The 15276-nt window shown below is 41.7% G+C and overlaps 1 protein-coding gene and 1 pseudogene across 1 annotated transcript in view; one reads left to right on the top strand and one right to left on the bottom strand.

The window, feature by feature from the left end:
* Cdk17 (cyclin dependent kinase 17) overlaps positions 1-15276 on the top strand; it is a 78723-nt gene that overhangs the window by 23502 nt on the left and 39945 nt on the right. The gene's annotated exons all lie outside the window — the stretch shown is intronic.
* On the bottom strand, positions 2312-2846 carry LOC110543878 (ferritin light chain 1-like; annotated as a pseudogene).

Consider the following 15276-nt stretch of genomic DNA (forward strand, 5'->3'; position numbering starts at 1 on the left):
CTGCTCCTGCCTCCAGGTTTTAGCCCTGCTTAGTTCCTGTCTTGACTTCCCCCAGTGATGGACTATGAGTTGGAAATGTAAGCCAAACAAATCCTTTCCTTCTCAACTTGCTTTTTGGTCATGGTGTTTTCATTGCAGCAATAGAAACCCTAAGACAGTCTAACATAACCATGCTTTGGTAAGTGTGATGGGATTACAGTCTGAGAAATATATTGCCAGGATGTAGGAAGTTTCATATTTGTCCAGGAAGCTCATTGTGGCTAGACAGATTGAGGTAGTGTAGGTCATTTCCTCAGCAAGGCTTTCTTTTTATGTGTTTGTGTGTTCATGCCTGAAGGTGCACACATGTGCATGGCCAAGGAGAGCCTCAGGTCTCGCTGTCAGGGATGTCATAGCTTCCTTTTTCAAGACAGGATTTCTCATTGGCCCAGTGCGCACCAATTAGACTCGACTACCTGGTGATCCTCGAGCCCCAAGTATAATCTTGTTTCTGCCAGTTCGTGATGCCTTCAAGAGATGTAGCAAACCCAAGGGATATGAGGGTGCTGCCAGTATAGTAACGCATACTGTTCCTTAGTGAACATTTTTCCAATGTAGGCAGGACTACTCTATAACAATAATATACTAAGTCTGTGAGCTAGTAACACTTTTCATTATCAGATCATATGTACTGCATGTAATTGTTTGCATTTTGCTCTTAAATGATACAGTGTAGGAGGTTTGTTCACATCAGCATCATTGCAGACACATGAATAATGCATTGTGCTATGGCATCACTAGGTAATAAGAATATTTCTATTATAGTCTTATGGGCCCACCAATATGTGCATTTGTATTATCAACTTATATGTGGCATGTGACTGTATTCATGTATTTAATAGACACAAGCATATACCTTCTTCTTGTTCTGTGCATTGTTCTGTGCAGAGTGGCTTTTCCATGCTACCTGATTTCCTTCTGATAGTATTACATGCCCTTCTCATGTGTCACAAAGCTAAAGAATTGATGATTATTCAGCCTGATTGAACTTGTGCTACTCTACAGAATAGTTTCTCGATAGTTTTAACAGGGTATAGAGATCTCTGTTCTTTCTTGAAAAGACAGTGTTTTGGATAAAATTATAAGAATAATTTTATAAGGATAAAATTATAAGAAAGCTTGCTAGGAGGACAGAAGATGGGATGAAGAAGGAGAAAGGCTGATCGTTCTGGGTGGAGGTTTATGGCCATACAAAGCAGAGAGGCTGTAGGGAAACTTCAGGGAATTGGCTGTCCTCATGATGGCAAAGCACACACTTTGAATATGAACTCTGGAGATGGGCTGAAATGTCCCAGGGCTGGTGGAAAGGCAGAGCTCTATACAGTGGTAAACTTTCACTTTTCCTGTGAATGTACAAAATAAGACTCTGTTCACATAACCAGTCTCTCTCCGCCCACTCCCCAGACAGGTTTTCTCTGTGTAGCCTTGGCTTCCTGGACTCACTTTGTAGCTGAGACTGGCCTCAAACTCACAGAGATCCGCCTGCCTTTGCCTCCTAGAGTGCTGGGATCATAGGTGCGTGCCACCAAGCCTGGCTTAGTCTCTTCTTAATATGTTGCCTAGTGAGAGATTCTGTATTCAGGTTAGTTATCTGAAACCAAGAATATTTTTGCAGATTGACCAACAAGAGCTACTTATTCACCCATGTTGTTATGATGCAATTTTATGTCAGTGTATACATTTGATGCACATACTTTGGGAATATGTAGTAGAACCTGTTGAATGTTACATATATGTCAGCCATGAAATATACTTTTTATTTGATCTCACATTCTTCTTAGGTCGTTGTTGATTTCTGCCCCCCCCCAACACACACAGGGTTACTCTTTGGTCTGATTCTCTCTTTCTTTTGCTCTTTCTCTCTCTCTCTCTCTCTCTCTCTCTCTCTCTCTCTCTTTCTTTCTTTTTTTTGTGACAGTTTCTTTGTGTATCCTTGGTTGTTCAGGATTTGCTTTGTAGACCAGGCTGGCCTGGAACTCACAGTGATCTACCTGCCTCTGCCCGGGTGCTGGGATCAAAGATGTGCGCCACCACTCCCGACCAATATTTTTTTTCTTAAAGGATGACAAAAGCATGGCTTTCTCAGTATCATTCTTATCTTTTTTTTTTTTTTTCTGTTTCAGAAAGCTTTGTTTTAACTTGGTCCAAGACTTGTGAGGGGCTCCAGGGCGGCTACAAAGCTGCCTAGTGCATGAGAGTTTCATTCAGGGAGGTCCTAAGGCTGGCTGGTGCAGAGCAGAGGAGGGAGCCCTTTGGAAGGTGAGGAAGCCTCCTAGTCGTGCTTGAGAGTGAGCTGCTCAAAGAGATACTCCCTGGAGAGGGTGTGGCATGCCAGTCTTTGTTGGCTGTGGCCCAACCAGCCTCTGGTCAGGTGTTTGCCCATCTTCTTGATGAGCTTCACCTCCTCATTCAGGAAGTGGTTTTCCAAGAAGTCACAGAGATGAGGGTCTGTGCGGGAAGAACCCAGGGAATGAAGATCCAAGAGGGCCTGGTTCAGGTTCTTCTCCAGGGCCAAGGCAGCTTCCGTAGCCTCCTGGGTTTTACCCATTCATCTTGAAATGGCTTCTGTGCATCCTGGAAGAGTGTGTAAGCCCTCCAGATCGTTCTGCAGTCTGAGGAGACGCTTGGCGCCCTCGTGCTTCTCCTCAGCCAATTCTTGAAAGAAGTAGCCTACATCCTCCAGAGCCATGTCATCCCTATCAAAATAGCCCAGAGAGGTGGTAGGAGGCCTGCAGGTGCAAGTTGACCAAGCGGTTCACAGCAGTTTCCACTTCGGTGAAATAATTCTGATGAACCTGGGAGGTCATGGCTGAGCTGTAATATGGAGCTGACTGCAGAGAGACAGTGCTGGCTGGTCCTGGCAGCTGAGGGCAGCGAGGAGATGGCCCCAGAGGCTGTGACTGGAGAGATTGGGAGGCAGCTGGAAGCTAAAGAGAGTTCCTGGGTCTGTTCTGTCCAAACACTTGAAGCAAGACTCAGATCCACGGGACCTCCATGGTGCTGCTCTCCTCAGCATCATTTTTTGCTCTCCTCAGTGAAGGAGTCAGAAATTGAATTTAGGTTAGGCTTACTCTGAAACTTCCTTTCAGTTTCTGCTGCTTTAAATTTTCTGTGCTATAAAACTGTCACCATTAGTTCCAGAACTGGTTTTTTCCCTCTACATTTAAAAAATTAACTTATTCTTTTTCATCCCAATCACAGTTTCCCTTCCTCCTCTCCTCCCAGTCCCTCCCTCTCACCTCACCTCCCTGATATCCTCCTCCATCCTCTTTTCTCCTCAGGAAAAGCTCAAAGAAAGGGAGGCCTGTCATGGATATGAGCCTGCCTTGGCATATCAAGTTATAGTAGGATTAGGTTCATCTTCTCCACTTGTGGCAAGGCAAGGCAGTCCAGTTAAGGGAAAGGGATCCCAAGGCAGGCACAGTTAGATACAGCTCCTGCTCCTGCCCATAGGAGTCCCACATGAAGACTACGCTGCACCACTGTTACATATGTACAGAGGCCTCCATCCATCCCAAGTATGCCCTCTGTTTGGTGGTTCAGTCTCTCTGAGTCCCTAAAGGTTCTTGTGGTATCCTTGACCTCACCAGAATTGTTTTTATAATTAACATTTTACCCGTGGAGGGATATATTAACTTCTTGAATTTTGAGGGTTGAGACTGAACAGGTAGTGAGAAATAATTCTATGCTCATGTAGATAATTATTAAGTTGAATCCACTTAATTCTACTTAATAGAAAATTCAGCCAATTAGAAGTATCTTGATCAGAGTTCTGATTAATTAAGCATTACTCCATCTATCCATCCATCCATGCATCCATCCATCTGTCCGGGACAGGGCTCCTCTCATTGTCTTGTTTTCAGACTGACCCAGAATCCATGATGTTCCTGCTCTGCTTTTTGAGTCCTGGAATTACAGGCATTATCATCATCCCCTGCTTCAAGTGTTACTGTTCTAAATGTTTTCTTGTGTCCACATAGGAAACTTTTCTTTGTATATTAAAAAATTCTTTATGTAACTTGCAACTATTTGGACATCTTTGTGCTTTATTTTATACTAATCTGACCCACTATTTCACCTTGCTCTGTTTCATGTTCAGAATGTGCCACAGGATACAAATAAGTTAAAACTGGAAACTGAAAAACAAAAAGTTGTGGCTGTTGAATTTAGCCAGATACAATTTTCTTCTTAATGTCTTGATTGAGCCCTTACAACTTGGCCTTTGCTATAGACACTGTGAAGAAAGTAGAGTGCACTTGTTAGCTGCCGTCTTGTTATGCTCTCTCTGTTTAAAGATTGGTATGTGAGCTATTTCTAATTTTCTGCTCAGTAAGTAATGTGGAAGCTTTTAGCTCACTCCTCCGCAAATCGTACACAGTTTTCTGATGGTGATGGTCATTATATAGTTTTGAGATCAGCTGATGCAGTGATTGGAAGACGTTTGGGAGAGAAGTCCATCATCTTTAGAATATTAAGAGTGATCTTTTCCTTCTCTATAGGACTGTCTGTCCTATAGAGAACATTGCCAGAGGACTGGAGAGTGCTGGCAGCTGTAGTGTGTTGCTAAGGCTTCCATGGTTGCTGAGGAGCGTTGGCCACTACCCAGCAGTTTATCTTACATAGGCTTTAATAAAGGGTTAGTTTAGAATAGTAACGAATCATTATTATGTCATAAATCATGGAAAGACCAAATAACATGCATAGTCGTTCAGTTCAGCTGTGTCTTAGAGACAAAGGGTAGAAAGTTGTCTACACACTTTTCTTTTTTCTCTCCCTTTGAACATGAGGAAACCATGTTTATATTTTGCCACATTTTCCAAATACATTCTCATTGAAACCTATGTACGTACATACATACGTATCTCGAAAGTAGTTTTTGTGAGAGTGCTTTAGAAACATATAAAAGAAAATACGTAGTATTGTTTGGTCAAAACTGTAAAATGTGGATTTATGTTTTTTTGTTTTTGACTTTTTGGTGATGTAGACCAGGCTGGCCATGAATTCTCAGAGATCTGCCTGCATCTGTCTCTGCCTCCCCTAATGCCACAGGCGTGTGCCACAGCCCCTGGCTTTGTTTTGTTTTGTAATTAAGAGTTTCACAGAGCATGTTTTGATCAAATTTATCTCCTCCCGAACTCCTTCCAGATTCCTCCCCTTTCCCTACTTGAACTTGTTTTTATCTTTTTTTGACTGATTAAGTCCAGTTCATGCTGCCCTCATCATGACACTCTTAAAAAATACAAGACTCCTCTCCCAGCAGCTTTCAGTTGCCAAAAAGGGCCTTGGCTAGGGGTAGGACGATGTCAGCTTCCCTTCTCAGGATGAGATTTGCTTTGGCTTGGAAGTTAAAGCTGTATTCTCCTGGTAGCTATAATATGTCCTTCAAAATATGTAAATGTGTAGTATTGCTTAATTTCCCAAATTAAAATTAGGCCCTCCATGGCAGCTCAGTGTCCAAGTGGGTTCCCTAGTAATGGGAACAGGGACTGTCTCTGACATAAACTGATTGGCCTGCTCTTTGATCACCTCCCCTTCAGGGGAGTGCAGCCTTACCTGGCCACTGAGGAAGACAGTGCAGCCAGTCCTGATGAGACCTGATAGACTAGGGTCAGATGGAAGGGGAGGAGGACCTCCCCTATCAGTGGACTGAGGGAGGGGCACAGATGGAGAAGAGAGAGGGTGGATAAGATTGGGAGGGGAAAAGAGAGGGATCTACACGTGGGCTACAAAGAGAATAAATTGTAATTAATAAAAATAAAATATAAAAATTCAGGCCCTCATTAATTTCTTACATTTAGAGTTTAGAAGTGATTAAATCTATTCTTAGAAGATTATTATTTTGAGGTTTTTTTTGTTTTGTTTTTTGACAGGGTCTCATTTTGTAGCTTTGGCTGGCCTAGATCTCACTATGTATTTTTAATTATTGTGTACTTGTGTGTATTGGTGTGTGGGTATGTGTACATGAGTATAGTGCCTGCAGAGTCCTGAGGTGTCAGATTCCTTAGAACTAGAATTAGACACCTGGTTATGAACCACCAGACATGGGCGCTGGGAACTAAACTCTTGTCCTCCGGAAGAGCAGTATGCTCTTAACCACTGAGATATTTCTCCAGTTCCTTAAGAGGTAATTAAAAGGATGGGTGGATGGTTGGCTAGATTTCATAAAATATGCTCACAACATTATAATCTTAGCTTTTCAACTTTGTAGACTGACAAACTTTAGTTTGTTTTAATGTGATATATATGCTAGAAACACTTAATGCTAATTAAAAAGTAGAATATAGTGTAAATTTAGACATTGTGCAGTGAATGGGGCCTGGTGTTACAGGCCTGTATTAATACCTATTTAGGAGGCTGAAGAAGGAGGATCACAAGTTTAAGGCCTGCCTAGGTTTACAGAGGGAGAAGATCAAGACCAGCCTGTTCAACTTAGTAAGCTGACAGTCTTGAAACAGCAGATAAAAAGAGGGCTGGGCATGGGTAGCCTAGTGCTTACATGCAGTGAATAAGTGTCACTGTTCTAGAGGTGATGGGACAGAGGATGGAGCCAATAAGTGGGGTCCGCTAAAGTCTCACGTACTAGCCACTGCAAAGCCTCAGACATTTTATACTTTAGGGTCAAGAAGGGTGAAGAAGGGTCAAGAAGATCTTATGTGTTCAAGCCGTATGTAATCACAGGGACAAGCCACACGTGACAAAATCATATTTTTTTAATAGAGGCATCTAAAGGGTAGTTTAAACATTTAATTGAGTAACTGCCATAACTTCAATGATTGGTCTGAAGTAATCTCCCTATCTGCTGCACCTAGGAGGAACGTAAAAACATATTCCAAGAACAATTTCATGTTCTGAGGTCACAAGACTCTTGTCTTCTTTTCTTGGAGTTTTCTCACAGCGTTCAGAGTTCCCCTTAAATGACTCCATTCCTGGACTGTGTTTCAGCATATAAAAGGTCCCAGATTAGGCACCCAGCACCACCAAAAAAAAGTTTGTAGATGTACCTGTATAGATAATGAGAAAAGGTCCGCCATGATGACTTGATATTTTTTTGGGGGCTTTTTTGTTTGTTTTAGTTGAGTAGCTACAGTGGGCACAAGGATTTATTTATCCACTCAGGGAACGGTCAAAGAGCGAGCCATTGAGTTCATGTTAGAGACAGTCCCTGTTCCCCTTACTAGGGAACCCACTTGGAAACTAAGCTGCCATGCTGTGCAGGGGTTCTAGGTTATCTCCATGCATGCTGCTTGCCATAGAGGAAGACAATGCAGCCAGACTTGATGAGACCTGATAGGCTAGGTCAGAGGGAAGGAGAACCTCCCCTATCAGTGGACTAGGGGAGGGGCATGGGAGGAGAAAAGGGAGGGAGGGTGGAGTTGGGAGGGGATGAGGGAGGGGGCTACAGCTGGGATACAAAGTGAATAAACTGTAATAAAGAAAAGTAAATTAATTAAATTTAAAAATGTTTCTGTCCTTAAGAAGTTTATAATATTGTTAAAAAATTTTTATTTATACAGCACACTTAAATCCTGATGAATAAATCAGTCCAAAAAACCATATTTGTAGATTTGAAGATTGGTTAGAAATAATTTTAGAGATAAATGCAATTTTGAAAGCAATTACAACCACAAAAAGGAGGTTGATGCTTTGGGAGGCATTTTCATGATTCGTGTACTTTTGAGGTCTAAGTATTTTTACTGTGATTAAATGATGGTTTCTTTTCTAATATATGAGTAAATTAAAAAACTATTCTGGTCTTCTCACAACCTTGGGGTTGTGCTTAGATTTTTGTTTTCCATGTGTTTTTATACCCATTGACTTGTATTCTGATCACACGCAAATCATGCTGTTTCAAAAATAATTATATCAAACATCATGATGAAGAGAAATTGATTTTGTAAGATCAAGTCAGACTTATAGTATTTTTATTACTATATAATACAAGCAGTAAATCCTAGTGGATACTATGCTTCAAAGATACCTGTTGCAAACATAAGAAAGTTCTTGAGTTTCATAAGTGAATATATATTTTTTGGGAAGGAAATCCTCATGTGAAATAAATTTTAAAGATGGTAGACAGATAGGAACATTATAACTGCAAGGAATACTAAATTTGTTTTTTTTTTCTCCTTTACCTTTTTTCCTACTATATCATTTAAAATTGCAAAGATCTTTTATTACTGTTTATCAGCATTGCACTTAGAAAGTTTAGAACATGCTTGTTACTCATTGAGAGGTTTGTTGCATGTTTAATCCTCTAGTTAGCCAACACTAGTGACAGTGCACAGCAGTCACTGGGGCATTAGTTTTAAAAATGAGTAGGGGCTGGCGAGATGGCTCAGTGGCTGGAGGTGCTTGCTATCGAGCCTGACAGGTGGGCTCCGTCCCTGAGATGTGGTGGAAGGTGAGCACACACGTTGTCATGCCTGCACACATGCACACATAAATAAGTGAGGGGTAAGAACACTCACGTGCGTGAGGTGGAGTAGAAGCTCTTCTGACAGTCTCCAGTTTAGCAAGACTGGCGGCTCTGACATATTTAGTGCTAACCCTGAAGAGGCTCTGTCTAGTTTGATCTTAACCTTTTTTCCTGTTAGTTGTCAACTTTACTTATGATTATATTTATATGGCTTAATCAAGCACTTCCTAAACTAATGAAATGTTAATGCATAAAGAGTAATTTCTGTGGAAAAAGTTCTGGAACCAGATGTAAGGAAGACAAAAGCCTGGAAAGGTTATGAGCACCCAAGTTTGGCATTGGCTACTTTATGCCTGTTTTGAAGTTTTCCCGTCACTGTTAATTGAATCAGCTAGAAATGTGTGTTTGTTGGTGTGTGGTTTATTTATATAAGGAATTTTTATTGGGGCCCCAGGCTTTCATCTAGGAAAGGGCTTGAAGCACTTCTGAACACTGTATGTTAAATGGTTTAGGACACACGCGCACACACACACGCACACGCACACGCACACGCACACACACTCACACACACACGCACACACACACGCACACGCACGCACACACACTTTCCTGAACTTCCAACTAGTTACTAGTCTGGGCTTAAGTTAGCTTGCTCGCTAAATTCCTATTTTTTAGTGACAATACCTTTTATCTTGTCGTTTTTTTTTTTTTTTTTTTTTTTTTAATTCTAACTTGGTTGCCTGTTCTTTGATTACTATTCCTTGATGAGGTGGCCTTACTAGACTAGGCCACAGAGAAAGAGGATCCAGAAAGTCTTGAGGAGACAGGATAGGCTAGAGTGAGATAGTAGGGTAGGAGGATCTCCCCTACCAGTGGACTAGGAGAAGGGCATAGGGGGGCAAGAGGGCAGGCTGGTGGGACAGGGAGGAGGGGGGGTGCTACAGCCGGGATACAAAGTGAATAAATTGTAATAAATAAATAAGAAAAAAGTCCGGAAATTCTAACTTAAAACAAAGTCAATAGTAAGACTAAGGTACTTTTTTTTTTTAACTTTCATATGGATTTTATAGCAAAGTTGGAATAATACAATGATTTTGTAGTTAATACACCTTGTAGCTTCTGTCAACTGTTGTAAGCCTTTATATTCATGCTGATTTTGTTTTTGTTTTGTTTTTTAAGGACTTTGTCATTACCTAAAGAGTTGGAGACTTTTACATTCCTTTCCAACAACCTTCTGAGTGTTTTGGGGAGAAAAGGGAAGATGGCTTCCTCCTGTATTTACTTCAGCTCATGTTTCTAGGGTAGACCATTGGACTCTTGACACGTGTAATGGCTTTATATAGAGGTGTCAAGATATTTCCTTTTCGGATGCACATTAAAGTGTAAAATACTTCCACAACTGGAACATAAAAAGATGCTATTTCTATTTGTTTAGTTTTCTTAATAAGTTGAGGAGTGGAAAACACCCTTTAGGAATAAGTGGTAATAGGATTGGCTTGCACTCAGGTTTTCTGGGGCACAGCGCCCAGAGAGGGCTCCAAAGCTGTTTCGCTGGCTGCCCCCTCTAGAGCAGCTGACTAACCAGCTGCTGAGCACATTGATCTGGTCATGATTGCTTTCATCTTAGAGCAGACCAAGTTAACACAATTTAAATCCAGAGCCACATGAGAAGCTCCTGACCTCAGGGTAACCCCTTTTCTTACCTTTGAAGGAGGAATGTTCTTGTCACTTCCCAATTCTAGCCTCAAGAGGCTTGAAAATAGATAGCCACATAAAAAGAGTGTGACATTTCAGTGGTTTCCTACACAGGCGGATCTTACACAGGATCATCTAGTTTTCCTTTAATATAAAAGGAACATTCTTCTGAGCCTGCTCTTACATGTTGAGTAGAGAAAGAATTCTGTTCTACCCTATTTTCCCCCGTAGTATAATCTTCCTGGAGCTCTTGTAGATGCTCAGGTAAAATAGAACTAGGGCTCTTCTAAGCCTACCTAAAATTTTATGTGAAGGAGCAACAACCTTTTTTTTTTTCTTCTGATAGCAAACCATTGTTTCTTGACCCACATTTGCGTGTGTATGGAGAGGAGTGGAACAGAAGTTGACATTTGGTTACTTCTTTAATTGCTTTCATACTTTTTTTCCGGGCCGGGAGGTTTCTCCTGGAACCTGAAGCTCACAGTTTCGGGCAGCCTGTCTCTGCGTCCTCCTCACTGGGGTCACAGGTGCTTGCTCTGCAGCTGGCTTTAATGTGGGTGTTGGGGATCAGATTTTCACATTTGCTCAGCAGAGTTGCCCACTGAGCACTTTACCCCAGCTGTAATGTACACATCCTTAAACTCCTACTTCTCACTGATAAGTCTAAGTCTCTTGTTCTCAGAATCTCTCTCTAGTTACTGCAAAGGGATAGTTTAGTTTTTCTGTGTTTGCTTCTGTTTTGAAGCAGAGTAGCACTCTGGAGTCCAGGCTAGCCTAGAATTTACCATTTAGCCAGACTAGCCCTGAATTCATGGCAATCCTCCTGCCTCATCCTCCCAAGTGTAGGAATTATAGGCATGTGTCACTATGCCCAACTTTGAGCTTTATTTTGTAGACATTTCAACTTTGTTCCTTCTCTGACTTGACTGAGAGGGTACATATTTCATTTACAGAACATTCTAAGTTCTATTGATGATGGAAGTTGATGGCAAGTTATAAGTTATACCTACTTTGCCCCATTAATTATTTAATTACAGAACAACCTAAATCTGTTCTGATTCATTAAGTATAACTCAGATTTCTTTAATGGTTAATAATAAATTTAGGAGCTTATAATGTGATTACTAAATTGAACAATTTTCATAGTATTCAAACTGCTGTTTTATTTGATTAAGTTTTCCTGGTACCAAAGAAACTACCATTATGCCAAAGATCTGTGCTTGACTCTTGAAGAACATAGAGAAAAAGAAAATTAGAAATAATTAAAAATATCAGGAAATAAGGAAGGAAAGAAAATAAGACTTAAAAAATATAGATGTTTGGTAAGTATTCAAATTTTGTTGACTTTGTGAAGTTAATATACTTCTACTTAGAAGTATAATAGCACCCAAATATTTATCTGAAGTTACATATTCTTCAGTTATATGCCTTCTTGCTAATTGATGATATCTTTGTTTTCTTTGCTGTGATAAAACGTTGACCAAACGCAATTTGGGGAGAAAAGGATTTAAAAGTCCAGCAAACAGTTGGGTACTGAGGGAAGTCAGAGCAGGAACCTGGAGACAGGCACTGAACCAGAGGCCACAGAAGAACGCTGTTTACCGACTTGCTCTCCAAGGCGTGCCCGCCTGCTTATAGAACCTAAGAACTCCTGCTCCAGCGTGGCCCCACCCACAGCACGCTGGGCCCTCCTACATTAATCAAGAAAATGCCCCATCGACTTGTTTGCAGTCCACTCTGATAGCGGCATTTTCTCAATGCCTCTAGTTGTGCCAAGTTTGTGTCAAGCTAACCAAAAACTAACCAGCACAGATGGTATTTAGTCACCTATAATTTTGGCTAAGCACTCATACAAGGACAGAAATATGTACTTAATGTTTCTGATCCTCCAAATTTATGATTTCATTAAATACCTCGTTGATATTCTGATTGAAAGAAATATTTTTATGTGTGCATCTGTGTGCATGAATATGCACATGTGTGTGAGTGCCCACAGAGGCAAGAAGAGGGCATTGGATCCCCTGGAGTTGGTGTGGGTGCTGGGAACAAAATTCTGGTCCTCTGTAAGATCAGTAAGTATTCTTCACCACTAAGCCATCTTTCCAACCCCCTGCTTTTTAGAAAAACAAACAAACAAACAAACAAAAAAACAAAGTTAAATCTTAGCCTTGGCCAACTAGCTTTAAACAAGCATGAGTTACTATTAATTTTGGCAGTGCAACTTAAATATTCTGTAAGCTTGGTAAGTGTTAATGCATGTCTGTAATTTCAGCTTTTGGGAGGCTGAGGAAAAAGGATTGCATTTAAGGCCAGCCTGGGCTACATGGTGAAAGCTTACCTTTAGAAAAGATGGAAAATAAAGACCTTTTGTGTCTTCTGCAGTAATCATTAAAGGAGTGATGCTAAAATATTACAAGCCTATAAAATATGTAACAACACAAAAGTATTCTACAAGTACAGAAAAAAATGAAGTAAAGGTAAAAGAGCAAATAGCAAATTATAATTAGGAAAATACACTGACAATAATGTACAGTTAAATGCAGATGGACTGAACACTTCTATGAGAGGGAAGATTAGGGTAGGGATGTAGCTCATTGTTGGAGTCCATACTTAGCATACATGAGTTTAGCTGGGTAAAAAAAAGCCAATATTCAGTTCTGTACTCATTACAAAACATAAATGGAGAATGTATAGTAAAATGAGACAGCCATACCATGTAGGCTGCACTAACATGAGAAGAAAATGCGGCATCTTCATAGAATGGACTCTAGATAAGCAGTGAAAACCATACAGCAACATGAGTAGCTTCAGAATTGTGCCTACTAAAGAAGTTACATGTAGCAAAACATAACTTTTACCTGATGGATCAGATATTGTAAAGTTGTTATTTTGAGATAGGGTCTCAGGTGGCTCTTGGCTGGCCCTTAAATGCTCACTCTCTAGCAAGGCTAGCTTTGAATTCTTTTTTATTTATTAATTAAATGTATTTATTTATTCACTTTACATCCCAAACACAACCCCCTCCCTCCTCTCCTTTCCTTCCCTTCCCTTCCTCCTACCCTCTGTCCCCTTTCCCCTTCCCATTCTCAGAAAAGGGGAGGCCCCCTCCTTCCTGTACCAACCTACCCCAGCATATCCAATCCCAGCAAGCCTAAGTTTGTCCTCTTCCATGAGGCCAGACAAGGTAGCCCAGATAGGAGCAAATGATCTAAAAGTAGGCCAGAGGCCATGTCAGAGACAGTACCCACTTCACTTGCTGGGGGACCCACATGAAGTCCAAGCTACTCATTAGTTTCATGTGTGTTGGGGGCCTAGATGCAGTCCATGTATGTTCTTTGGTTGGTGCGTCAGTCGCTATAAGCCCCCATGGACCCAGGTTAGTTGACTCTGTTAGTCTTCTTGTGGAGTTCTTGTCCCCTCTAAGTCCTTCTATCCTTCCCTCACTCTTCCACAAGACTCCCTGAGCTCCGCCTAATGAGTGGCTGTGGGTCTCAGCATGTTTTGATCCATTGCTGGGTGGAGCCTCTCAGAGACCAGTTATACTAGACTCCTGTCTGCAAGCATAGCAAAGTATCATTAATAGTGTCAGGGGTTGCTTTTCTCCTGTGAGATGGGTCTCAGGTTGGCCATTCCCTCAATCTCTGCTCCATCTTTATTCCTGCACATTGTGTAGGCCAGACCCAGAAAGATACACGGAATGTACTCACTCACTAGCTGTATAGTACAGGATAACCATACTACAATCAATCCATGGTCCCAAAGAAGCTAAATAACAAGAAGGGCCCAAGAGAGGATTTTGAATCCCATTCAGAAGGGGAAATAGAATAGATATCAGAAGTGAATTAAGTGTGAGAACTGGGTAGGAGAGGGTGTGAGGAGGGGAGTGATGGTCGACCTAAGATGTGGGGAGAGCAGGAGTGAGAGGTGAGAGGGCTGGGAGACAGAAGGGAAAGTGGCATGGGTATCATCTCAGAGACAAGCTGGAGACCTGCGACAGGGTAGGCTCCCGGGAGGATATGGCGGTGAATCTAGCTGAAACCCAGAGCAGCAGGGGCCATGGAGACTGAAGTCGGCACCTCCTAGCCAGTCAGGACTTCCAGTGGCAGGGGAGGGAGGGAGGAAGGCCCAACCCACCTACCCACAAAACGTGGTTTTGAATTCTTGATCCTCTTGTCCTCACCCTTTTTTTTAAACTTTTTTTAGTTATACTTTATTCACTTTGTATCCCCCATAAATCCCTCCCTCCTCCCCTACTAATCCTACCTTCCCTTCCTCTTCTTCACGAATGCCCCTCCCCAAGTCCACTGATAGGGGAGGTCCCCCTCTCCTTCCTTCTGATCTTAGTCTGTCAAATCTCATCAGGCATGGCTACGTTGTCATCTTCTGTGGCCTGGTAAGGCTGCCCCCCCCCTCAGGGGGAGGTGATCAAAGAGCAGGCCAATCAGATTATGTCAGAGGCAGTCCCTGTTCCCATTACTATGGAACCCACTTGAACACTAAACTGCCATGGGCTACATCTGTGCAGGGGTTCTAGGTTATCTCCATGCATGGTACTTGGTTGGAGTATGAGTCTCTGAAAAGACCCCTGTGTTCAAATTTTCTGGTTCTGTTGCTCTCCTTGTGGAGTTCCTGTCCTCTCCAGATCTTTCTGTTTCCCACTTCTTTCATAAGATTCCATGCACTCTGCCCAACAGTTGGCCATAAAGTCTCAGCATCTGCTTTGATAGTCTGCAGGGCAGAGCCTTTCAGAGGCCCTCTGTGGCAGGTTCCTAACTTGTTTCCTGTTTCCTTCTTCTTCTGACGTCCATCCTCTTTGCTTTTCGGAATGGGGATTGAGCATTTTAGTCAGAGTCCTCCCTCTTGATTAGTTTCTTTAGGTGTACAGATTTTTAGTAGGTTTATCCTATGTCTGTATGAATGAGTATATACCATGTGTGTCTTTCTGCTTCTGGGACAGCTCACTCAGGATGATCCTTTTCAGTTCCCACCATTTACCTGCAAATTTCATGATTTCCTTGTTTTTCATTACTGAGTAATATTCCATTGTGTAGATGTACCACAATTTCTGTATCCATTCTTCAGTTGTGGGGCATCTGGGTTGTTTCCAGCTTCTGGTGTAATAGTCC

This window comes from Meriones unguiculatus, chromosome 2 (assembly GCF_030254825.1).
Source record: "Meriones unguiculatus strain TT.TT164.6M chromosome 2, Bangor_MerUng_6.1, whole genome shotgun sequence".
In the NCBI taxonomy this organism is placed as follows: domain Eukaryota; kingdom Metazoa; phylum Chordata; class Mammalia; order Rodentia; family Muridae; genus Meriones; species Meriones unguiculatus.